Source organism: Podarcis gaigeae (genome assembly GCF_964106915.1).
Source record: "Podarcis gaigeae genome assembly, chromosome: 16".
NCBI lineage: Eukaryota > Metazoa > Chordata > Lepidosauria > Squamata > Lacertidae > Podarcis > Podarcis gaigeae.
The window spans coordinates 2,238,350-2,263,508 of NC_139693.1; the positions used below are offsets into that span (position 1 = coordinate 2,238,350).

A 25,159-nucleotide genomic window follows, 5' to 3' on the forward strand; every position below is an offset into this window, starting at 1 on the left:
AGGGTTAACCACCAGTGGGGGGAGTCCTGCTGATGCACAGCAACTAGGAACTCCCCCGGGGTCACCGACTGGAGGCATGCCTTAGGCCCTCATCTCCCCGGGCTTCGGACAGGGCCATGCCCCCAGAGTCCTTTCATGGACTACCCTTCAATATGTGGGGCAGGTGATGGCGCTACCTCCCCTCTTCCATCTACAGAACAATACCAATGCCTAACCGCCAATACCAAGAAAGTTGTGGTGATTTGCAACGAGGAAGGCAAAAGGCTGGAGCCAATTTGCCAAGTGGAAAAATTCCTACCAGGCCCCTCAATGGCGACCAACCAAGGTCCATAGCAAGGTCAAGGAACAAAAACCTTGTAGGGCAGGAGGGTGGGAAAAGCAGGAACAGCTGATGAGCAGCAAAGAGGGAGATCCCCGGCTATGTCCTGCCTTAAATAGGGCAGGTCATCCCACCAGAGCCAGCCAATTGGCTGGCCAGGGGGTGACGCTGCCGGGGATCCCCCCAATCAATGAGGGCTGGGCTCCAGCCGCCCAACGCATGGTGGGGCCGTGACGCCCACAACCCCACCTCCTTCGTAGGGCGGAAGTGGCTTTCTCTCCCTCCTTCCTGATGTCCCCTCTGGCTCTCATTCTGACATTCGTGGCTCCACTAGGAGATGCTAGGGATTGAACTTTCTGCATGTTCCACCCCTGAGCTATGGCCCTTCCCCTACATTTTGCTTTTGGAGTAGAGGCCAGCTCTCTCTCTTGGATCTGGATGGACCTGGGTTCTCCCCTGGTAGACCTCCATCCATACGTTGTGACCAGTGGTCCTTAGCTGCTAGTGGATCACAGCCTGGTCCAAGGTGGGTCATAACAGGAACACGGCTGCCATGTGGATATATGGTGAAAGATGAAGCCATGGGTCCGCAGATGGGTTAAAAGTGGGTCTGAAGAGGTTGAATATGCCTGTTCTGAACTTTTGAGCTTGTGATCAGTACCAAGGAATGGTTTGGAGGTTCAAAGAGCATCCCAAGGAATAGGGTGGTTTTCCATACTGTGTGACTCAGGGCCTAAAGAATGGATGTGAGGACAGCAGCAGATGTGAGGATTCATCCATCCATTCATCCATCTATCCATATTTAGTTCCTTAAAATAAACAATTTATCCCCGTTCTTTGTTTTCCCACTTCCATGTGGGTCCAGCCAGCTTCACGTGACCCAGCCTTCTCATTTCCAAAGTCCTTCCGCTCATGTTAGGAGGATTCCATTCAAACTAATGAGGGCTGTCAGCAATTTGGAGATGACTAGGTGGGGCGAGCTTTGGGTGCTCTTAACAAGCTTCCCATCCCTCGGGGCACCATCTTTCCGGGATCTTGCCTCTTGGAAGTCATATAAAAGAGGCGGCCAGCTCGGTGTGTCCACCAAACTCAACTTGGACTCTTGGATCATCCTACTCTTGCATCTACCGTGGTGAGTATCTTGGGATCTCTCTTGTTCTCATGGAAGAGCCCTTCTCAATTGAGCTCTTGACAAACAATTTTAGGCTACAGCCAGGCTGCTTGCTTATTACAGCATTCTTTTGGTTATTGGGTTTTATTCCCCACTTGGAGGAAAAATTAGTAGTACCAAAGGTTGCAATTTCCGCCGATGGCTTCGGGGAAGGTTTACGACAGCCAATGAGATTTTGGCCATTCTGTTCAAGGTGCTGCCTTTGGGGGACTTCCCTGCCTTCATTTCAGAGGAGGCAATTTCTTAAAATAAATGAGTGGCAACAGAGGAGAATTACAGAGGAGTGAAGAAGTGCCAGGAGGGCGAAAGAACCAAGATGTAAGGAAGACGTAAGGAAGGAGATCAGAGAACAAGAGAGGTAGAAGGAGAATGCCTGATGGTGGTGATACCATCAGCAGCTCTCTCTTCAGTGGAGGTGTAAGTGGCTTCTCTTAAACATGGGATTAGCAGCCGACACCTTGGTGGCATGGTAAAAAATAGGAATAATAACAGGGAGTAGGAGCAGGAGGGTGGAATAATGGGTTCTAAATTACAATAGGCAGTAAGAGCCCTTACATCCTTTACTGCAGGGATGCAGAAGCTCCAGGTCCTGCTGGACTATAACTCCCATCATCCCTGACCATTGACCATGCCAATAAGGGCTGATTGGAGTTGGACGCCAAGAACATGGTTCAACTACAACTCCCATCATCCCTGACCATTGACCATGCCAACTAGGGCTGATTGGAGTTGGACACCAAGAACATGGTTCAACTACAATTCCCATCATCCCTGACCATTGACCATGCCAACGAGGGCTGATTGGAGTTGGACACCAAGAACATGGTTCAACTACAACTCCCATCGTCCCTGACTACTGGCCATGCCAACTAGGGCTTGGCCCAACAACAGTCATTCCTCATCCAAATTACTTACCAGTTTGGGCCACCCCAGTTTTTGATCTTCGTTGGAGAAGTAGTATCATAGAATCATAGAATTGTAGAGTTAGAAGGGACCGCCAGGGATGGGTTCATCCAATCCATCACAATGCAGGGATCTCAGCTAAAGCATCCCTGACCTCTGCTTAAAAACCTGCAAGGAAGGAGAGTCCACAACTTCCTAGGGGAGACCATTTCCCTGCCAAACAGCTCCTACAGTCAGAAAGTTCTTCCTGTTGCTTCACTATGCTGTTGGTTCTATTATTGTTCAGTATTTGTTTGCCCATTTAAATAGACGTTTGAGGCTGTCCCAAATATTATTTATTTATTTATTTATTTATTTATTTATTTATTTATTTATTTATTCACTCATTCAAATAGATTATATATATGGTGCTCTTCCAACTGCTCAAAGCTCAATTAAAAAAAAATTTAATACAGAAAACAACAACCCACCATTGACAAATCTTAGTGTTCAAACCCAACAGGTTCAGAAATACGGCTGGTGGATTCTCCTGCTTCTCCTCTTGTTGATGTTCACCAAGAGAAGGCCAGGATGCCTTTATACCACTTCAGACTGCAGATAGGGTCTAGTCTGAATGAATCCTCCATACAAAACTGTCCGCTAGCTGTCTGCAACCATCTCTACCATAAGGCAGAGTGGGGCAGATGCCTTGGGCAACAGTTGCGATGAGGTTGTGGCAGAAGCTAGATAGAACAGTGAACAAGAAGTGACAACAGTGTGGGAGAGAGCAAAGCTATGTGTGTCACACAGCCTGGCCTGCACCCCGTAACTTAAGCTGTTTCCAGTGGAAGCCACTGTCCCTATCCACCATATTGCAATATGGCCAACCCATACAGAAAGGAGGAGTGTCAGGGAGAGCAAAGCTTGCTGGTTGTCTATGAGGATGTTTCAAACATGCATTGAAAGGGAAGGAGCTGTATCAGAGAGTGTATGTTTCTGATTACCAGTTGCTGAGAACCTCAGGGCTGTTACACTCTCGTTCTGGTTGCCGTAGGCATCCGTTTGGCCACTGTGAAAACAGGGTGCTGGGCCACATCCAGCAGACACTTTTCATGTGGCCATAATTCAGTGGTGGAGCATCTGAATGGAGCGAGCTCGTTTTCTCCTGCTCTGGAGGGGAGGACGTGAGCCAATGGCTTCAAGTGAGGAGAAAGGAGATACCAACTAAACTTTCTCACAACGGAGTCTCTCAGGATGATGTGGGCTCTCCTTCCTTGCAGGTTTTGAAGCAGATGTTGGGTGGCCATCTGTCATGGATGCTTGAGCTGAGATTCCTGTATTGCAGGGGGTGGGACTAGATGGGACCCCAACTCTACACTTCTATGATTCTATGAATTACACGCTTAGCGTCCCAGATCCTATCCTCAGCATCTCCAAGTAAGACTAGGAGAGGCTCCCTGCTTGAAATCCTGGAGATCAGTATAGATGATAGGATCCATGGATCCTATCAGTATAGATGATAGGATCCATGGATCTAGTGCAGTTTCTGATGCTCTTGTGTTGACAGTAGAGGCAAAACAGGAAGCTGTCTACTACCAAGCCCAGTTCAGAATAGTCTACTGCAACCTTTCTCAACATGTGGGTCCCCAGATGTTGTTGAACTACAACTCCCATCACCCCTAGCTAGCAAGGCCAGAGCTCAGGGATGATGGGAGTTGTAGTCCAACAACATCTGGGCACCCCCAGGTTGAGAACCGCTGGTCTACTGTGACCAGCAGAGGCTCTCTGGGGTCTCGAAGAGACAGAGAAGTCTTTATTGTCATCAGCTGTTTGATCTTTTCAATTGGAGGTGCCATTGAATTGGGGATCATCAGCATGGGGGAAAAAACCATGCGCTCTACTAGTAAGCTACAGGTTACAAAGGAACATGGAAGCTGATTTATGCCAAGTCAGACAGGTGGTCTATCTAGTACTGTCCACACCAAATGGCAGCAACACTCCAAGATTTCAGGCAAGGATCCCTCCCAGCAGCCCTACCTAGAGATGTGCAGGGACTGAGAAAGGTACCTACTGCCTGAGTAGCTGGTGTTCTGCCTCTGAGCAATGGCACCTCCACATGCAAGGCGCATCCCAGGCTTGTGCTAACACGCACATTGAATATATATCCATCAGCAATGAATTGTGGAATTTTGCAAGGCTGCGCCACAGCCGTTCAAAATTCTGGGACAACAGAAGCTGAACGCCCTGTTAAAATTATGCAAATGAAACACGCACTCATAAAATTTTCCTCATTTGCATAATGTACTCTGTATCTGCTGATGATTCGTCTTGCAGGATTAGGCAAATTCACAGCGGCATAAGGCTGACAATATATGCTATATGGAAGGGCTGCGTTCTCCCTCCGGTCAGAGACAGGATGTCGCTGGACACCAGTTGCAGGGAACCACAATCAGGGAGAGAGAGTTGCTCTTGCAGTCAGGTCCTGCTTGGGGCATCTGGATGACCACAGTGAGAACAGGATATGGTAGACTATTTATGGACCTTAATGTCCATAAATAGCAACACCCTAGAGGTCCCGGGCCCTAAGGAAATCAGATTAGCCTCAACCAGAGCCAGGTCCTTTTCAGCACTGGCCCCGACTTGGTGGAACGCTCTGTCTCATAAGACCAGGGCCCTGCAGGATCTGATTTCTTTCCGCAGGGCCTGTGAGACAGAGTTGTTCCTCCTGGCCTTCAGCTTGGAATCAACTTGATCCCCTTCCCCTCTTTCCTTTCTCCTTCTGTGATGGAACTCCTATTTGGAGACTTCACTGGCTTTTTTCTGGCCCATGTAGGACCAGTCTGGATAGCTAGCCTTGGTGAAGATTTGACGTTTTCATCCCCAACTTTTTTTGATTGGTCTGATCCAGCAGCCAGGTTCCTCTGAGTGAGAGAAGGGCAAGGAGGATGGAGGAGCGCTGAAGACCCCTTCCCTTGCCCACTGGCAATCTTATGCAGCCACCATGACGGCTTCTGTCATTTCAGCCCCCTTTGCCCATGCTCTTTCAAGCACAACATGGGAACCATAAAGGCAGGGGAGCTGAAAATGGCATTCTGAAAAAGAGGAAGTCCATGGCTGATGTCACATCCTGCAGGGTTTCTGTGTTCCAGTGGAATCGCAGTATATAGGCAGATGTTGCCAGGCTGCACCTTCGATCATGTATGGTTATTGGCCATTTTGGCTGGGGCTGATGGGAGTTGCAGCCCAACAATATTTTTAGGGCCACAGGTAGAGATCTATCTCAAGTCTCATATGAGCTACATTGACTTAACTTTGTTGTTGTTTAGTCGTTTAGTCGTGTTTGCCTCTTCGTGACCCCATGGACCAGAGTACGCCAGGCACTCCTGTCTTCCACTGCCTCCTGCAGTTTGGTCAAACTCATGTTGGTCTCTTCGAGAACACTGTCCCACCATCTCGTCCTCCGTCGTCCCCTTCTCCTTGTGCCCTCCATCTTTCCCAACATCAGGGTTTTTTCCAGGGAGTCTTCTCTTCTCCTGAGGTGGCCAAAGTATTGGAGCCTCAGCTTCAGGATCTGTCCTTCCAGTGAGCACTCAGGGCTGATTTCCTTAAGAATAGAAAGGTTTGATCTTCTTGCAGTCCGTAGGATTCTCAAGAGTCACCTCCAACACTTAACTAGAGCCTCTCATTGTTATTTTTCTGCAAAGGGACTGAGGAGGTGCCATAATCTCCTTTGAGACAACCCAGCATTATTTAAGGTCACCGTGAGCAAACTGGTTTGTGTGCATCAGTGTGGCCCCAACCTCCATTCATTTAAAAATGAGGTTATGATACACCCAGACTGTGTTGAACAACATCTATGGACACCCACTTGCGGTCGAAAGGCATCTCCCATACCCTTTAAGAGCTATGGGGCAACTTTCAAGGAACAACTGCCAATGTACTCGTAATGCATTCGTAAGAACTTGTTAGAAGCAGCTGTTCAGCCCTAGACACTATAATTAACAGTTGCTCTGCTGCTGCTTATGATTTACATAGCTAAGGGCCCATCTGTATGATCTGTAATTTTCTTCCCCCACAATAACCTCTGCTGTCTCCACTATCACAACACTCTTCCCAAACTCTGTGCTCCTGGCTGGAACCATTGGCTCATCTCCTTCAGTGTCGTTGTGTGTCTTTACAAGCAAAGGTGTCAAGATCCCTTGTCATTGGCTAAGCAGCTGTGATGTCACAGCAGGATTGAGTTCAACACTGTTCAGGGAGAACTGGACAAGAACTGCAGGGAACTATTGTATCAGAGAGCTTAATAATAAATAATGTAATAAATTTTTATTTATACCCCACCCTTCCCGGTGTTAGCTCAGGGCTGCTAACAACAAATTAAAAACACTTAATTGATGCTACAAAAAAACCAGCATAAAATACGGTATGAAGCTTAAATAACAATAAAATCAAAAATCAATTTAGGGGGGAAATCCATCCAATAAACATTAGATGATCACTAGGGCTAGCTGGCTAAATTAGTCCTATTTGGGCCAGCAAGGAGACCAGGGGAGAATTAGCTGTGGGATCCCAGAGCAGGTAGTCTTAACAAAAAGGGGAGGGGGAGGGAAGGAAGGGGAATAAAAGATCAGGCCAGGTTCAGATTGAAAGGCAGGCAGAATAGCTCTGTCTTACAGGCCCTGCGGAAGGAAGTTCAATCCTGCAGGGCCCTGGTCTCATGGGACAGAGCATTCCACCAGGTCGGAGCCATCACTGAGAAGGCCCTGGCCCTGGTGGAGGTTAATCTAACTTGCAGTCTTTATATCAGGGATGTGGGATCTGTAGCCCTCAAAATGTTCTTGGACTATACCTTCCACCAGCCAATGTTCTTGGAGTCTAAACCCTACCATCCCCTGTTGGCACGGCCAATGGTCAGGGACGATGGGAGCTCTCATTGAATAGCGTCTGGAGGGCCACAGTCTCCACATCCAGCAGGTTCTTCCTAGGCTCTTATGGAACCTCCAGCTCCAGAGGCCTAGATTTCACAGTTGCTGGTGGGATCTGAACACTGTGACACCAGGAGGCTGGACTAGGTGGGCCACTGGCCTGATTCAGTGGGTCCCTCCTTTGTTCATATGATTTATTTCTCTTCCAGAGCTTAAAACCTCCCCACCAAGATGTCTTACCAGTGCAAGCAACCCTGCCTGCCTCCTCCTTCCTGCGTGAAGACTAAGAGTGCCACCGTGTGTGCAGCCCCTGGAGGCGCCGTCTGCATGACCCCATCTCAGTCATCGTGCGCAGATGCGTGCACTCCTAAATGTGCCACCGTGTGTGCCACTCCAGGAGGCTCGATCTGCGTCACTCCACAGCAGCCCCAGTGTGCCACCGTCTGCCAGGGTCCTTGTGGCTCCATCTCGGTGACCCCCCTGCAGAACCAGGGGCCGACCGTATGCGCCACCCCCGGTGGGTCCGTCTGCGTGTCACAAGGCCAGGGTCAATGCTCGACCATCTGCCAGGGCCCATGCGGCTCCGTCTGTGTGACACCGCAGCAGCCCCAGTGCGCCACCGCCTGCCAGGGTCCCTGCGGCTCCGTCTGTGTGACCCCACAGCAGAGTTCTGGCTCATGCGCCACGGTGTGCACCAGCTCTGGCGGCTCCGTCTGCGTGGCCCCGAGCAAGGGTCAGTGCGCTTCTGTGTGCCAGGATCCCTGCGGGGCTGTTTGCGTGGCTCCCATCCCAGCCCCAACTGGGGGCTCATGCGCCACCATCTGCCAGGACGCCTGCGGCAACGTGAGCATCACTCCCTGTGCTACTAAGTGCTCCAACCCCTGTAGCGGGGTGAAGACATGCGCCACAAAGTGCGGGAACCCCTGCGTCACCGTGTGCTCTGACCAAACCTGTGTGAAGGCCTGTCCCTCCATCAACATGGGGCAATGCAACGTCAAGAAATGCTAAGTGGCCACAAGGTCAGATCCTAATTTGAATCCCCGCAGCCCAGCTTTTGCAGAGCTTCCTTCCGAGAGTGGATGACATCTCCTTCCTCAAGTCTTCCTTGGTCCACGTTCTCTGCTCTCCTCTCCTCTAGATGCCCTGAATCTCGATGTACAAGTAACGATCTTCCCCAAGATATCACATCTGGCTTGGAGAAAGAGCGAGGGGCTATGAATATTCTTTGGTGGTGGGAAACACACACACCCCGCATTGCCTTCCCAGAACTTCCATGTTAGATAGACAGCAATAAAGAGCAAATATAAAGACATCTACATGTTGCATTCTGATATTCTTCGTCAAGAGCTTTTATTTTTATTGGTTCGTTACGTTCATAACCCACCTGTGGCGATCACACAGGGTCCCCGGACGTTTAACGGTCTATTGATCCCTGTGCCACCACTGTGCTCCCTTCCCCGCTGCCACCAACCCGTTACTCTCTGGTAAAACACTGAGTCCAGACAGTTGTTAAAAGTGAACCAAAAAAACCCCCAAGTTTATTTTACAAACATTAACAATTTTATGGTTTCTCAGATAATATTCCTGTCAGTATCTTTACTGGCCTATACCCTCCTAATACCTTCTGACTGATTATCTCAACTGTTTGACTGACTCCTCTTAACAATTTCTCTCACTCCAGACTAGCCCAACCCACAGATTTATCCTCTCTGTCTCTTCCAAACCTCTGACTGTATTCTCAACCACCCTAACTCTGCCCCTTGGGTTCCCATTGGTTAGTCATTTTACAATTGCGTGTCGAGACCCCGCAGCCACCCCCTCGTTGGAAATAACTCACACAAGAACACAGATATTAGGTTTATGTTATTGGGCAAATTTTGGCCACAACTTTATTGAAATTACAGAATGTGAGCGGTATTGGCTTAGGCATTGATTGGACCTGACTATATCTGACTTCTGCCCATTGTGCAGGAAGTCCCAGTAAAGGTAAGCCACCGGTAGGGGGAGCCCTGTCGATGTGAACCAACTCAAGCTCCCCCTGGTGTCCCCATCGGGGTCGTGTCAAGGCCCTAGCCCCCAGCCGGGCTTCAGACTAGATCAACACCCCCAAATTCCTTTAACGGAATACCCTTAAGCATGGAGGGGCAGGTGGTGGCCACACCTCCCCTCCCCCACACAAGGTCAAACAATGCCTAACCGCAACCCTAACAAAGTTGTGATGATTGCTATGAGGTAGGCGAAAACCAAGTGGCCAGTGCCAATTTGCCAAGTGGAAAAATTCCTACCAGGCCCCTCGGACAACCAAGGTGACCAACCGAAGTCCATAGCAAGGCCATTGCCTAACCTGCAAAATAAGGAGGGAGGGTGGGTGATTGAGGAAGCGAGCCAAAGAGGAAGTCCTCTGGCTCGCTCCTCCGGCCACGCCCCCTGGCCACGTCCCCACCCCCGGCCAGCGGATTGGCTGGATGGGCTGTGACGTGGCTGGGATCCCCCAGGCAACGGGGGACAAAGTCCCCCGCCCCTGGTGGGGAGAGGGTCGCCACGCGGTCCACCGCAACTCCTCCCCACTGGGAAGTGGAGCGGATTTAGTTAACCCTTCCCTTATGAACCCAGTATGATGTCACACACCTAGGTGGGCAAATGCCACGCCACTTATTCTCCAAGGAGTTCAAGGCGGCATGCCTGGTTCTTCCTCTCTTCCATTTCATCCTCACAACAGCCCTGTGAGGTAGGTTCGGGTGATAGGCAGTGACTGGCCCAAGGTCATGGAGCTGACAAGGAGAACAGGTCGTTCATAGGTCAGAGAAAGAGAGTGAAACTTGGCTGACTTACAGTTAGTTTATTTATTGAGGAAGCAGAACACAGAACACGCGGAAACTGCTAAGGGTTGCTCCTGTCTAGATGAAGCAATTGCCTGGCCTGGCTTGTAATTCCCCCTTCACTCCTGGCCCTCTTTTCCAGGCTCCTCCCTCTGTCTATGGTGAGCTTCAGGGGACCCTCTCTGCTCAGCAACATGCAATAAACGCCTCATTCTGGGAAGGAGGAGGAGGAGGAGTTTGGATTTGATATCCCGCTTTATCACTACCCGAAGGAGTCTCAAAGCGGCTAACATTCTCCTTTCCCTTCCTCCCCTACAACAAACACTCTGTGAGGTGAGCGGGGCTGAGAGACTTCAGAGAAGTGTGACTAGCCCAAGGTCACCCAGCAGCTGCATGTGGAGGAGCAGGGAAGCGAACCCAGTTCACCAGATTACGAGTCCAACGCTCTTAACCACTACACCACACTGGCTCTGTGGTGGACTTGCATGCTGTTAGCGGAGAAGCTGTCAGAGGGGGTCTGTGGGAGAGCATCCAAGTCTAACTTCTGCCCCTGCCCTGTCCTGGGGCACCTGTTTCCTCCTCTTCATCATCCTTCAAGCTCCTGGCCTCCAGTACTTCTCAGCTTGTCCCCTCCTCTGGGGTGCGACCGGTTTCCCACCCCCAGGAGCCAGCATCCCAGTCCTCTCCCTCTAAGTTTTCCCAGGGGAGATGGGCTCCCAGGGGTCAGGTGGCTTCCACCACTCCTCCTCATCCAGCCAATCCCTGACACCCAAAATGTTTGCTTGTTGCATTTATACCCCCCACCTTTCTCTCTAAGGAGCTGGAGGTGGTAATAATAATAATAATAATAATAATAATAATAATAATAATTATACCCCGCCCTCCCCAGCCAAGACCAGGCTCAGGATGGCTAACACCAAATATAAAAGCAATCGATTAGAATACAGCTTAAAAAACAAGATTAAAATACAACATTAAAATGCAGCCTCATTTCAGTGGAAACTCAAAAACTTTTGGGGGGATGAATACATCAAGTCTTCACCAAGGCTAGCTATCCAGACTGGTCCTACATGAGCCAGAAAAAAGCCAGGGAAGTCCCCAAATAAGAGTTCCATCACAGAAGGAGAAAGGAAAAAGGAAAGAGGGGGAGGGGATCAAATTGGCTCCAAGCCAAAGGCCAGGTGGAACAACTCTGTCTGACAGGCCCTGCGGAAAGAAATCAGATCCTGCAGGGCCTTGGTCTCATGAGGCAGAGCGTTTCACCAGCCAGGGCCAGTGTTGAAAAGGCCCTGGCTCTGGTTGAGGCTAATCTGACTTCCTTAGGGCCCGGGACCTCTAGGGTGTTGCTATTTATGGACCTTGAGGCTCTCTGTGGGGCATACTGGGAGAGGTGGTCCTGTAGGTATGAGGGTCCTAGGCCATGAAGGGCTTTAAAGGTCAAAACCAGCACCTTAAATCTGACCCTGTACTCCACCGGGAGCCAGTGCAGCTTGAAAAGCACTGGGTGAATATGCTCCCATGGCAGAGACCCCGTGAGGAGCCTCGCTGCAGCATTCTGTACCCATGTACCCATGGTTCTCCCCACAGGCTAAAAGAGGCAGGGACTGTCCCAAGGTCACACTCAGGAAACTTCATGACTGAGTCCAGGACTAACCACTACAACACTCTTGATCTTGATGCATGGACAGTGGCGTAGCAAGGGTGGGGCCTCCGGGGCGGTTGCCCTGGGCACAAAATTATTTGGGGGCCAAAAATTCAAAAGAAAAAGCAGTAATAATAAATTAAAAAACAGGGCGCCCTCCCCCTCACCCAGAAAATCTCCCAATGTTTGCGCAAGTGGACTTGGGAGTGGATTTGGGTGACAGCCAGTTGCTAAGGCGACCTTTGCATGGGTTTTAGAAAGGTACCTGATTCCACCCAATCCCCTGTCCCACTCTCCGCTATATTTGACACTCAGAGGGTGCCAGGTCTGCCACTCAGGTAGGTCACTGAGCTACTACCCCTTCATTCCAGCTTATCAGCGGATGGGGCAGAAGATACTTACCTTGCCTGGGGCACTAGCAACCAACGCTATGTCACTGTGCCTGGGGGTCTGCTTAAATTTCCGGGGCAAACTAAAGCACTGCATGTTATATCCAATGCTAGTCTAATGCTAGACTGGTTGAAGTCAATAGACGTTATTAAGTTAGGTTCATTCATTTCAATGGGTCTGCTTTGAGTAAAAATCATCTGGAAACAACCCACAATGGGTTGGGACCCATTAGTTTCTCACCCTCCAAAGAGTAGTGCCTGTTGATTTTATTTCATTCTACAAATGCTACAAGAAGGGAAGCGGGTGGAGCTGTGGGTTAAACCACAGAGCCTAGGACTTGCCGATCAGAAGGTCGGCGGTTCGAATCTCCGCAATGGGGTGAGCTCCCGTTGCTCAGTCCCAGCTCCTGCCAACCTAGCAGTTCCAAAGCATGTCAAAGTGCAAGTAGATAAATAGGCACCACTCTGGCAGGAAGGTAAACAGTGTTTCCGTGCACTGCTCTGGTTCACCAGAAGTGGCTTAGTCATGCTGGCCACATGACTCGGAGGCTGTACGCCGGCTCCCTCGGCCAATAAAGCGAGATGAGCGCCACAACCCCAGAGTCGGCCTCGACTGGATCTAATGGTCAGGGGTCCCTTTACCTTTACTTACAAATGCTACAAATGCTACAAATTTACTATGGGGAATATATTTTATCCAACCAAGTGTCTATAGCAGAGTGGCTCAATGCAAAGCCTAAGGGCAACCTTTTTAAACGGCCCTCGGTCACATTTGATACCCCCCCCCCCTTTGAGCTGCCTTCCCAAATTCAGAGAGGAAGTGAAGCCCTGGGCTTTGGGAAGGAGGCGCAAGGGCTTTTACAGGGTCCTAGAGTCCTCCTGACTCCTTCTCAAAGCCTAGCTCCCCCTTCCCAAAACCCAATGCCTTGCTTAGCTGGCTTTGGGACAGCAGCTCGAGGACGAGAGGTGGGCGTCAAATTTTGGCACACACCAAGGCAGTGTGTGACCCGCAGGTTCCGTGTCAAAGTCCTCTTGCAGCCTATTCTGTATGGAAAGTTGGTCCACCCTGGTCTATAGAATGCCTGCCATTTGGAAGTCCCAAAGCTATACATAAACCTGCCTCCAGAGGGCTCTGAGGCAGAGAGAGAGAGAGAGAGAGAGGCAGAGAGAGAGAGAGAGAGAGAGAGAGAGAGAGAGAGAGAGAGAGAGAGAGAGAGAGACTTACCGTAGATTCCGGCGTATAAGACAACTTTTTAACCCGAGAAAAATCCTCTAAAAAGTCGGAGGTCATCTTATACTCCAGATATGGGTTCGCTGGGCAGCGGCAGTGGGCGGCGGTCTCCGTGCCGGGAGGAAGCCACCTGGTGAAGCTGGCCAGCGATTCTAACCCGGCTTCGCTAGGCAGCTTCCTCCCGGCTCAGAGCGGAACCCGCTGCCCACTGCTGCTGCCCAGCAAAGCTGCCACATATAAGACTGGGTGTATAAGTCGACCCCCCAAATTGGCAGCTACCAATTGGGGGGGGGTCGTCTTATATGCCCAGTCGCCTAATACGCCGGTAGTCATTGATCGTTTAGTTACTAGGCTAGATCTTAGCCTCAGGATGTGATATCCCTGGCTAGTTTGAGACGCTGATGACTGGGCTTCAGTTGTCAACTGTCAGAATTAGATCGGCACACCATCTGCATGTTGTTGTTTAGTCGTTCAGTCGTGTCCGCCTCTTCGTGACCCCCTGGACCAGAGCACGCCAGGCACTCCTGTCTTCCACTGCCTCCCGCAGTTTGGCCAGACTCATGCTGGTAGCTTCGAGAACACTGTCCACCCATCTCGTCCTCTGTCGTCCCCTTCTCCTTGCGCCCAACATCAGGGTCTTTTCCAGGGAGGCTTCTCTTCTCATGAGGTGGCCAAAGTATTAAAATAAAAATTATTTATTAAAGGCTAAATAAATAAATAAATTCCATACAGTCCAGTATAAGAGTATCAAAGATCAACCGCACTTTCACCTTGCAACATCTTTTACAAGAGACTTTGAATAAGGTGTCTGGACAGGGTCTGCCCTTCACAGTTGCCCTGTATATGTCCCTGTGCACCAAGAATAGACATCATTATTTGTGCATTAGCAAAATCAAGCCCTGATTTCCCAAGACGCTTCTGGCGGAGAAGCCGTAAGAGACTGGATACTGACACTATGGGGTTACAGTGCTCATCTCACTTTCAGGCCAAGGGAACTGGCATTTGTCCACAGACAGCTTTCCGGGTCATGTGGCCAGCAGGACTAAACCGCTTCTGTCGTGATGGAAACCAGAGCACATGGAAACACCATTCACCTTCCCGCTACAGTGGTACCTATTTATCTACCTGCACTGGTGTGCTTTCGAATTGCTAGGTTGGTAAGAGGTGGGGCAGACCAACAGGAGCTCACCCCGGCACTGGGATTTAAACTGCTGACCTTCCAATCGGCAAGCCCAAGAGGCTCAGTGGTTTAGACCACAGCGCCACCCGTGTTCTTTGGTGTAGAGAAACCAGGGTGTGTGAAGGCCGAACCACTACACGCATGCTCATCAGACCATTCACATATACAGTTATGTGTAGCCTTATTCAGATGATTATCTTCTGTGTTGTAACCAACACACAAGAGCATTTGTCCCCCTAGCTCAGTATTGTGTATGTGGAGACTGACTAGCCCACGGGTGTCAAACACAAGGCCCGTGGGCCGAATCCGGCCCGCCAGACCTCGTCATGTGGCCCATGTAGCCACCAGCCCGGCCTGCCTGCTTCCCCCTGCGAGGCGGCGTGCTGTGGGCGAGGATGGGGAGCTGGAAGGTGGGCGGTGGAGAAAGCGAAGGCACTCCCTTCCCACACCGTTACTCAGCCGGCCTGAGAGAAAATTTCTGAGGCGGCAGCAGCCTTCGTTCAGGGTCGGGGGGCCATGGCGGGACTTTGCCCTCCCGGCGGCCTGGAGCATCTGGAGCTGGGTCGGCTGCGGGACCCGCCAGGCAGTGGCAGCGGCGGAGTCGTCGCGGTTGCTTCTCCTCCTCCTCCTCCATCTTGCTCGCCATCGCTGCTGCTCTCATCTTGCTCAAGGCAGGCCTGGAGCCAGGACAACCCAGGCTTCGAGCCCGAGGAGGAGGTGGGCGAAGCGGCCAGGGCAGCTGGTGGGAGCGCGGCGGTGGAGCCCATGCTGCAGATGGGCATGGTGGAGTGGGGCTGAGGAGGGGTGCCTTCGCCCTCGGAGCCCAACGCCTGACAGGGCCCATCGAGAGCGGTAGGCAGCGGACGCACAGGCAGCGCGGCGAAAAGGAGGAAGGCGGAGGGGAAGGTGAAGGCCAGTGGCCTTGCTCCGCCAGAGGCACCCTGATGCCGACGCCGCGTTTTCCTCACAAGGAGACGGGCGAGGAGCTCGCCGAGCAGCCGCCGCCACCGCCTCGCCACCTCGCCTGGGCCAAAGGGATGGGGCACCGCCTGCGAGGTGAGTCACCGCCCGGTGGGCCCTTCCGTCGCCCTTCCTGGCTCCCATCTCTTCTGTTTCACCTTATTACTTTTATGTTACTCGCGAGTCTTCTTCTGCTCTGAAGACAGATGCAAATAATCCGTTCAGCTCCTCTGCAATCTCCTTTCCCACCTTTAGCACACCTTTGATTCCCTTGTTGGCCAAAGGCTCTACCACAGACATGTCCAAAGTCCGTTTCGGGGGCCCTAATCCGGCCCCTTCGGCAGTTTATGGGGTAAAATCCTCAAAAAAAACCTCAACAACTTCAACCCTAAAAAAAAATAATCTCAACAATTTCAATCCTAAAAAAAGCGCAACAACTTTGGTTGACCCTCACGGCCCTTCACTTCATCAAATCTGGCCCTCCTTGAAAAAAGTTTGTGCACCACTGGACTAGCCCATAAGTCTCCAGATGTTGTTGGACTACAGCTTTCATCATCCCTGACTATTGGACAAGCTATCCAATTCCCAAGTTTCTCATTTCTCATCTTGGACCATGTGTACAAACTCACTCACTGTCAACAGCCACAACAGCATCCATAGTCAACCCATCGTCAAGCATCACTCAACCATCCAGTCATCCCCCATCAACCCACCCACCATCAACATCCAATGTCCTCGTCCCTTCATGAAGGCATTTCACCTCGCCTAAATCATCGATGTTGATCGCCTGTCATTCCCCGTGAGATGAGTTGAGAGATCCCGTAATTGGAATTAATTCATTCCCATCACAACCAAACATAACTCGTGTGACAGGAAACTATGATGACAGCATGTCACCTTAGAAGGAAATGCACGTCTTAAGTGCTTACCCTTTCACCTTGTTCAAGGAACAATAAAGAAGGTGGAAAAGGCTGGGCGTGTGACTCTGACATCACCAATGCATTACAGGGGACAAATCACTCAATGTAGGCCTGGAAAGGGCACTTTAGCAGTTCCATCACAGAGCTGAGCCATAGGTCAAAAGTCCACCTAGAGCTCAAACAGGAAGTGTTCATAGCACTTCTTGTTTAGGATTTCTAATGGGGTAAACAGTGGGTTTATCCATATATACATGAAATGAATAAATAAACAAATAAATAAATAAATATATCAATCAATCAATCAAACAAACGTTTGTCCAAAGACAGTTTTTTCCAGGTCTTGTGGCCAGCATGACTAAGCCACTTCTGGCAAACCAGAGCAGCGCACGCAAACGCCATTTACCTTCCCGCCAGACTGGTACCTATTTATCTACTTGCACTTTTTTGGTGTGCTTTTGAACTGCTAGGTTGGCAGGAGCAGGGACCGAGCAACAGGAGCTCACCCCATCGCAGGGATTCAAACCGCCGACCTTCTGATTGGCAAGCCCAAGAGGCTCAGTGGTTTAGACCACAGCGCCATCTGCGTCCCAGAACAATAGGTACCATGATCCTAAATAGCAGTTGCGGAGGAACATGAGTGGGCATCACAAAATAACTCTGTTGGATCAGGCTGAAGGAGTCCCATCTAGTCCAGCATCCTAGTTTCACAATGGCCAACCAGATGCCCCAAGGGAAAGTTGGCAAGCAGGAGCCAAGTGCAAAAGCATCTCTCCCTGCTTGTGATCCTGGTAACATGCTGCCTCAAACAGTGAAGGTAGAACGTTGCCATATGGCTAGTAGCCTCTCCATTTAGAAACCCACTTGGATAATTAGATGGCCCCTTACTCTGATCTAGCAGTGCTCTCCTTATAGAATCATAGAATCATAGAGTTGGAAGAGACCACAAGGGCCATCGAGTCCAACCCCCTGCCAAGCAGGAAACACCATCAGAGCACTCCTGACATATGGTTGTCAAGCCTCTGCTTAAAGACCTCCAAAGAAGGAGACTCCACCACACTCCTTGGCAGCAAATTCCACTGTTGAACAGTTCTTACTGTCAGGAAGTCCTTCCTAATGTTTAGGTGGAATCTTCTTTCTTGTAGTTTGGATCCATTGCTCCGTGTCCGCTTCTCTGGAGCAGCAGAAAACAACCTTTCTCCCTCCTCTATGTGACATCCTTTTATATATTTGAACAAGGCTATCATATCACCCCTTAACCTCCTCTTCTCCAGGCTAAACATGCCCAGCTCCCTTAGCCGTTCCTCATAAGGCATCGTTTCCAGGCCTTTGACCATTTTGGTTGCCCTCCTCTGGACACGTTCCAGTTTGTCAGTGTCCTTCTTGAACTGTGGTGCCCAGAACTGGACACAGTACTCCAGGTGAGGTCTGACCAGAGCAGAATACAGTGGCACTATTACTTCCCTTGATCTAGATGCAATACTCCTATTGATGCAGCCCAGAATTGCATTGGCTTTTTTAGCTGCTGCGTCACACTCTTGGCTCATGTCAAGTTTGTGGTCAACCAAGACTCCTAGATCCTTTTCACATGTACTGCTCTCAAGCCAGGTGTCACCCATCTTGTATTTGTGCCTCTCATTTTGTTAATGATAGAGACAGCCTACGTGTACAGATGCCGTCTATTTCTGAGAAATCAGTCTCTGAGGATTGTCCTCTTTGAGGGCCGCCCAGAGAGGTCTTCTAGGCCTCTTTTAGAAACAGGACTTTAGACTAGATTGAGGATAGACAATATGTTATCCTCAATATGTTGTTGGAACTCAAATTCCAACATCACCCTGACCAAGGGCCTGCTGGCTAGGGCTGGCTAGAGTCCAACAACATCTAGAAGACACCACATTGGCTACCCTCAGACTAGATGCATCATTGCTCTGATCCAGCTGGGGTCTTCTTATGCTCTTAACATGGTTCTGATACATAAGATTATCTTATCCCAGGCAGCTCACTAGACTAGGCAATTCAGCTCCAAATCATGAGGGTCTTCATTTGTGACTACCTAAAGCTTAAGGGACGCGAGTTGCACTGTGGGTCAAACCACAGAGCCTAGGACTTGCAGATCAGAAGGTTGGCGGTTTGAATCCCTGCGACGGGTTGAGCTCTCGTTGCTCGGTCCCTGCTCCTGCCAACCTAGCAGTTTGAAAGCACATCAAAGTGCAAGTAGATAAATAGGTACCGCTCCGGCGTTTCCGTGCACTGCTCTGGTTCACCAGAAGCGGCTTAGTCATGCTGGCCACATGATCCAGAAGCTGTACGCTGGCTCTCTTGGCCAATAAAGCGAGATGAGCGCTGCAACCCCAGAGTCGGTCACGACTGGACGTAATGGTCAGGGGTCCCTTTAACTTTACCCTTTAAAGCTTAAGGTTGTTATCCAGCGATGTTCCTGCTAAGAGTAGACCCATTGAAATGAGTTAATCATGCCCATTCTTATCAACAGGTCTACACTGAGCAGGACTCACATTTGGATAACAACCCATGGAGTCAACAAGATCAACCAGGAAAGAGAAACCAGATGATATCGCAGATGGAGACTTAAGAGATATTCAATTTGGTTCATGTGTTCTTAATGGTTTACACCACCCTGGGATCTTTTGATAAAGGGTGACATGTAATTTGAATTAATAATAATAATATTTGGAAAGGCACACTTAGTGATTTCAAATTTTCTGAAGCAATATGTGAACCAAGGCAGTGCCCTCCTTTGAAATTTGAAACGTATCTGAATTTTGTAATGTAGTTTCCCGGGCAAACAATGTACGCAACAGAGGGAGAGAGAGAGAGAGAGAGAGAGAGAGAGAGAGAGAGAGATGAAAATAACATGCAATGTGCAAAACATGTGAATATAAGGCAAAAAGAACCAAATATGTTTTTGTTCTGACAGGCTTCCCCTGTGACTATCCACTTTCAAAGGTTTTGATCTAGTTTTAAATGCACTTGTTGTTTTTAATTATCTTGTGAGTAAATCACATTGAGACATCAGTTTAGAAGGCAACTAATAAATCAATGGTGATGATATAATATATATATAAAGAGGAAAACTGAAAGAAGCTTAAATTGATAGCTTAATTCATCCCTAATCATAAGTTCCTGGTCACACCTCAGTATTTTCCTGGATCACATTCACAAGAAAATAACAGGTTGGAGTGATTCAAATTTATATTCTGCGGGAGTCACAGGGTGTAGAGAAGGGGCATCTCAGCCTGTTGCTGCCACAGTTCATAATTAGCCTAATATAATCCATTAAGAGAGGTGTAGGCGGAGCAGACTTGAGACATCCTTGCAGTCCTGGTTCCTACGCCAGCTGTATAAAAAAGAGCTCCCAGCTCACCACGCCTCTCAACAAGCCCCTTTCGTCGTTGGCACTGTTCCTTGCCGGTGCTTGGAAAGTTGGGTAAGTCCCCTGTTGAATTGTTGCTAATATTATTGGAAGCGTACCAAACAGGGAGGGAATTTTTAAGAGAGAGAGAGATGGGGTGGGGAGAGGAAGAGAGAAGGAGAGAGAGGGAGAGAATGGCTTGAAATCTGTTCCCAAAGGTTGTCTGAGATGCTGCGAGTATCTCCCCAACTTGAGCCTATTGCAACATTTTGCAGAGCAGGAGACAGGGCAAAACGAAGCATTGCATTTCTCTGATAGCATTTGGGGGTCATTCCCCCATGCGGGCTGTGCGTTCCTTTCATAGAACCCTAGAATTGTGGCTCTGTGGTCTAAACCACAGAGCCTAGGGCTTGCTGATCAGAAGGTCAGCGGTTCAAATCCCCATGACGGGGTGAGCTCCCGTTGCTCGGTCCCTGCTCCTGGGGTTGCGGCGCTCATCTCGCTTTATTGGCCGAAGGAACCGATGTACAGCTTCCAGGTCATGTGGCCAGCATGACTGAGCCGCTTCTGGCAAACCAGAGCAGCGCACGGAAATGCCGTTTACCCTCCCACCAAAGCAGTACCTATTTATCTACTTGCATTTAGTACTTTCGAACTGCTAGGTTGGCAGGAGCAGGGACCGAGCAACGGGAGCTCACCCCGTCACGGGGATTCGAACCGCCGACCTTCTGATCAGCAAGTCCTAGGCTCTGTGGTTTAACCCACAGCGCCACCCACGTCCATGCTGATAAAACTCTGCCAAAGCAAAAGGCGAGTGGGAGGCAACATGACAGAAGTACACACAACTATGCATGGCATGGAGCAAGTGGTTAGAGAAGAGCTTTCCCCCCTAGAATGCCCTCCCATCAGATGTCAAAGAAATAAACAAATATGTGGCATTTAGAATACATCTGAAGGCAGCCATGTTTAGGGAAGTTTTTTATGACTGATGTTTTAATGAATTTTTACTCTTTTGTTGGAAGCTGCCCAGAGTGGCTGGGGAAGCCCAGCCAGATGGGTGGGGTAGAAATAAATTATTATTATTATTATTATTATTATTATTATTATTATTATTATTATTATTAAGACGCGGGTGGCGCTGTGGTCTAAACCGCAGCTCCTAGGGCTTGCCGATTGGAAGGTCGGCGGTTTGAATCCCTGCGACGGGGTGGGCTCCTGTTGTTCGGTCCCAGTTCCTGCCAAGCTAGCAATTCAAAAGCATGCCAAAAAGTCCAAGTAGATAGATAGGTACCGCTCTGGCGGGAAGGTAAATGGCATTTCCGTGCGCTGCTCTGGTACTCCAGAAGTGGCTTAGTCATGCTGGCCACATGACCCGGAAGCTGTACGCTGGCTCCCACAGCCAGTAAAGCAAGATGAGCGCCGCAATCCCAGAGTCGGCCAAGACTGGACCTAACGGTCAGGGGTTCATAGAATCATAGAATCATAGAGTTGGAAGAGACCACAAGGGCCATCGAGTCCAACCCCCTGCCAAGCAGGAAACACCATCAGAGCACTCCTGACATATGGTTGTCAAGCCTCTGCTTAAAGACCTCCAAAGAAGGAGACTCCACCACACTCCTTGGCAGCAAATTCCACTGTCAAACAGCTCTTACTGTCAGGAAGTTCTTCCTAATGTTTAGGTGGAATCTTCTTTCTTGTAGTTTGGATCCATTGCTCCTTTCTCCCTCCTCTATGTGACATCCTTTTATATATTTGAACATGGCTATCCTATCACCCCTTAACCTCCTCTTCTCCAGGCTAAACATGCCCAGCTCCCTTAGCCGTTCCTCATAAGGCATCGTTTCCAGGCCTTTGACCATTTTGGTTGCCCTCCTCTGGACACGTCCCAGTTTGTCAGTGTCCTTCTTGAACTGTGGTGCCCAGAACTGGACACAGTACTCCAGGTGAGGTCTGACCAGAGCAGAATACAGTGGCACTATTACTTCCCTTGATCTAGATGCTATACTCCTATTGATGCAGCCCAGAATTGCATTGGCTTTTTTAGCTGCCGTGTCACACTGTTGGCTCATGTCAAGTTTGTGGTCAACCAAGACTCCTAGATCCTTTTCACATGTACTGCTCTCAAGCCAGGTGTCACCCATCTTGTATTTGTGCCTCTCATTTTTTTTGCCCAAGTGCAATACTGTACATTTCTCCCTGTTAAAATTCATCTTGTTTGTTTTGGCCCAGTTCTCTAATCTGTCAATGTCATTTTGAAGTGTGATCCTGTCCTCTGGGATGTTAGCCACCCCTCCCAGTTTGGTGTCATCTGCAGATTTCCTTTACCTTTACCTTACTACTACTACTACTACTACTACTACTACTACTACTGGAACTTGTGGGCATCCATTTAATCTGAATGTGGAAAGATTCGGGACAGGCAAAGAAAAGGACTGCTTCACACAGCGCATGGTTGCTCCCACAAGAGGCAGTGATGGCCATCAACCCATATGGCCTTAAGAGAGGATGGGAGAAGTTCGTGGAGGATAAGGGCAACCAGCAGCTGCTGGCCACAATGGCTGTGCTCTGCTTCCAGAGATGGAGGCAGCAATGCTTCTGAGCACCACTTGCAGGAAACCTCAGGAGACAGGAGATATTCTTGTGCTCAAGTCCTGCTTGCAGGTTACCCACAGGTTCTGCTTGGCCACTGTGAGAACAGGATGCTGGGCAAGATCGGCCATTGGCCTGATCCAGCATTCATACATTGAAGCACAATGATACCCTAAACGGCCTCGGTCCAGTATACCTGAAGGAGCGTCTCCACCTCCATCGTTCTGCCCGGACACTGAGGTCCTGCTCCAAGGATCTTCTGGCAGTTCCCTTGCTGCGAAAAGTGAGATTACAGGGAACCAGGCAGAGGGTCTTCTCGGTGGTGGCACCCGCCCTGTGGAACGCCCTCCCAGCAGATGTCAAAGAGAAAAACAACTACCTGACTTTTAGAAGACATCTGAAGGCAGCCCTGTTTAGGGAAACTTTTAATGTTTAATAGGTTATTGTATTTTAGTGTTTTGTTGGAAGCCGCCCAGAGTGGCTGGGCAAACCCAGCCAGATGGGTGGGTATAAATAATAAATTATTATTATTATTATTATTATTATTATTATTATTATTATTATTCACTCATGGTTTCCCCCCATTTCCCTCCCAGAGCTGCAATTTCTAGTGTGGTTTCACAACCGATCCCTCTTCACCAGGAGCTCTGGGAACTGGGAGAGGAATAGCAACTCTCAGCCCTCTTAACAAACTACAGCTCCCAGGATTATCTGAGGGAAGGCAAGTCTGTTTACAATGCTATCACAGTGCTTTCAATGTATAGTGTGACTTAATAAAGTAACGTAAGAACTAGGTATGTCCTCTTCCCCTAGCCTGTCCTGGGGTTTCTAACTTAGAAATACTTTGTTTTCCCCAAAATAAAAAAAATTCATTCCAGTAGCACCTTAGAGACCAACTAAGTTTGTTATTGGTGTGAGCTTTCGTGTGCATGCACACTTCTTCAGATGTTTTCCCCACGCTTCCTTCTCCTGCTTCCTCGGGAAAAGTAGGGATTGTATAAAAGGCCACCCCATCTCATTCCAAATAGCAGGAGGACACTTTTTTCTTCTTCTTCTGACTCCCCAAAAGAATATGCAATTCATAAGCTAGCAAGTAGCTCGTAGGTTTCGGAGAGCTCTTATGTCTCACCCAGACTCCTGCCCGACATCAAAGCTGTGGTTTCGCCTTGCAAATTGTCCTCTGTCTGCCGCGCTACGGGGATAATGATTATAATTACCAGGTATCATAACTGGAAGGTTTCTTTTTCTCTATTTGCTTTTCCAGCAAACCTCAAACACCCACCAGCATGGCGTACCAGTGCAGACAGCCCTGCCTGCCTCCGCCCATTGGTGTGCCGCAGTGCGCAACTGACAGTGGAGGCGCATGCGCCCCGACCTGCGGAGATCCATGTGCAGAGCCGTGTTCGGCTGCGTCGTACCAGTCCAAGCAGCCCTGCCTCCCGCCACCTGTCTGCACGCCGCTGTGCCAGGCCGAAAGCGCACCAGCGCCCGCGTCAACTTGCAGTGCCTGTGAAGAGCTCTGCGCCGCTCCCAGTGTGGAGGTGTCTTCTGCTCCATGCGAGCTGCCCACCATCCCAGCCAATGCAGATCCATGCGCTCCCCCTTGTGCGACCCTGTGCAGCAGCTGGGAATGTTCAGGGGCCTCCGCAGCCCCGAGCGGAGAAGCTGTGGGGTCTTACGTGGTGCCAGGCTCCATTGTGTCCTTGAATCCGTCTGGCCACGTAGAGGTGAAGCCAGGCCCTGAGGTGGAAGTGGGGAGCTGCGAGTCTGTCTTTCTGAATGCCTACATCCCTCACTTTTCCTAAAATGCAGCAAGGGGTATTCACGGCACTTGGGCGGCAAAGGGATTGATGGTGGCAGATGTTTTCATGAACTAAGGAAACCACTTGGTCAGATGCATGACGTATTAACCTCAACTGAGGTTCTTCAAGGAGTGGGTGGGTGGGGGGTCTGGAAGGAAAGGAGGGGAGTTGTAAGAAATGGGTGGGTGGATACGTATCAAGAAGAAGGATGGGTGGATAGATTAGATGGATGGAGGGATGGATGGATGGATGGATGGATGGATGGATGGATGGAGGGTGGGTGGAGGGGTGCATTGCTGGTAGGTTGATGGAGGAGATATATGAGGAAGGAGAATGGGTGGCTAGGTGAAGATGAATTAAGGAATAGGATGGATGGATGGATGGATGGATGGATGGATGGATGGATGGGCAGTTGGAGATGGATCAGGAAGAACGGTGGGTGAGTGGATTGAGATGCATCAGGGAAGGAGAGGGAGGCAAAAGTAAGGAATAATTTGTTGTTGTTTAGTCATTTAGTCATGTCTGATTCTTCGTGACCCCCTGGACCAGAGCACGCCAGGCACTCCTGTCTTCCACTGCCTCCGCAGTTTGGTCAAACTCATGCTGGTAGCTTTGAGAGCACTGTCCAACCATCTTGTCCTCTGTTGTCCCCTTCTCCTTGTGCCCTCCATCTTTCCCAACATCAGGGTCTTCTCTTCTCATGAGGTGGCCAAAATATTGGAGCCTCAGCTTCAGGATCTGTCCTTCCAGTGAGGACTCAGGGCTGATTTCCTTCAGAATGGAGAGGTTTGATCTTCTTGCAGTCCATGGGACTCTCAAGAGTCTCCTCCAGCACCAGAATTCAAAAGCATCCATTCTTCGGCGATCAGCCTTCTTTATGGTCCAGCTCTCACTTCCATACATCACTACTGGGAAAACCATAGCTTTAACTATATGGGCCTTTGTTGGCAAGGTGATGTCTCT

General features: G+C 49.7%; 1 protein-coding gene across 1 annotated transcript in view; it reads left to right on the forward strand.

Moving 5' to 3' along the window:
- LOC310833419 (T-lymphocyte surface antigen Ly-9-like) overlaps positions 1 to 21,516 on the forward strand; it is a 497,325-nt gene extending 475,809 nt beyond the window's left edge. The window contains exon 4 of the mRNA XM_083716154.1: positions 21,266 to 21,516. The gene's annotated coding sequence lies outside the window, so the exon portion shown is untranslated. The remainder of the gene's footprint in view (positions 1 to 21,265) is intronic.
- Positions 21,517 to 25,159: the final 3,643 nt, after the last annotated feature.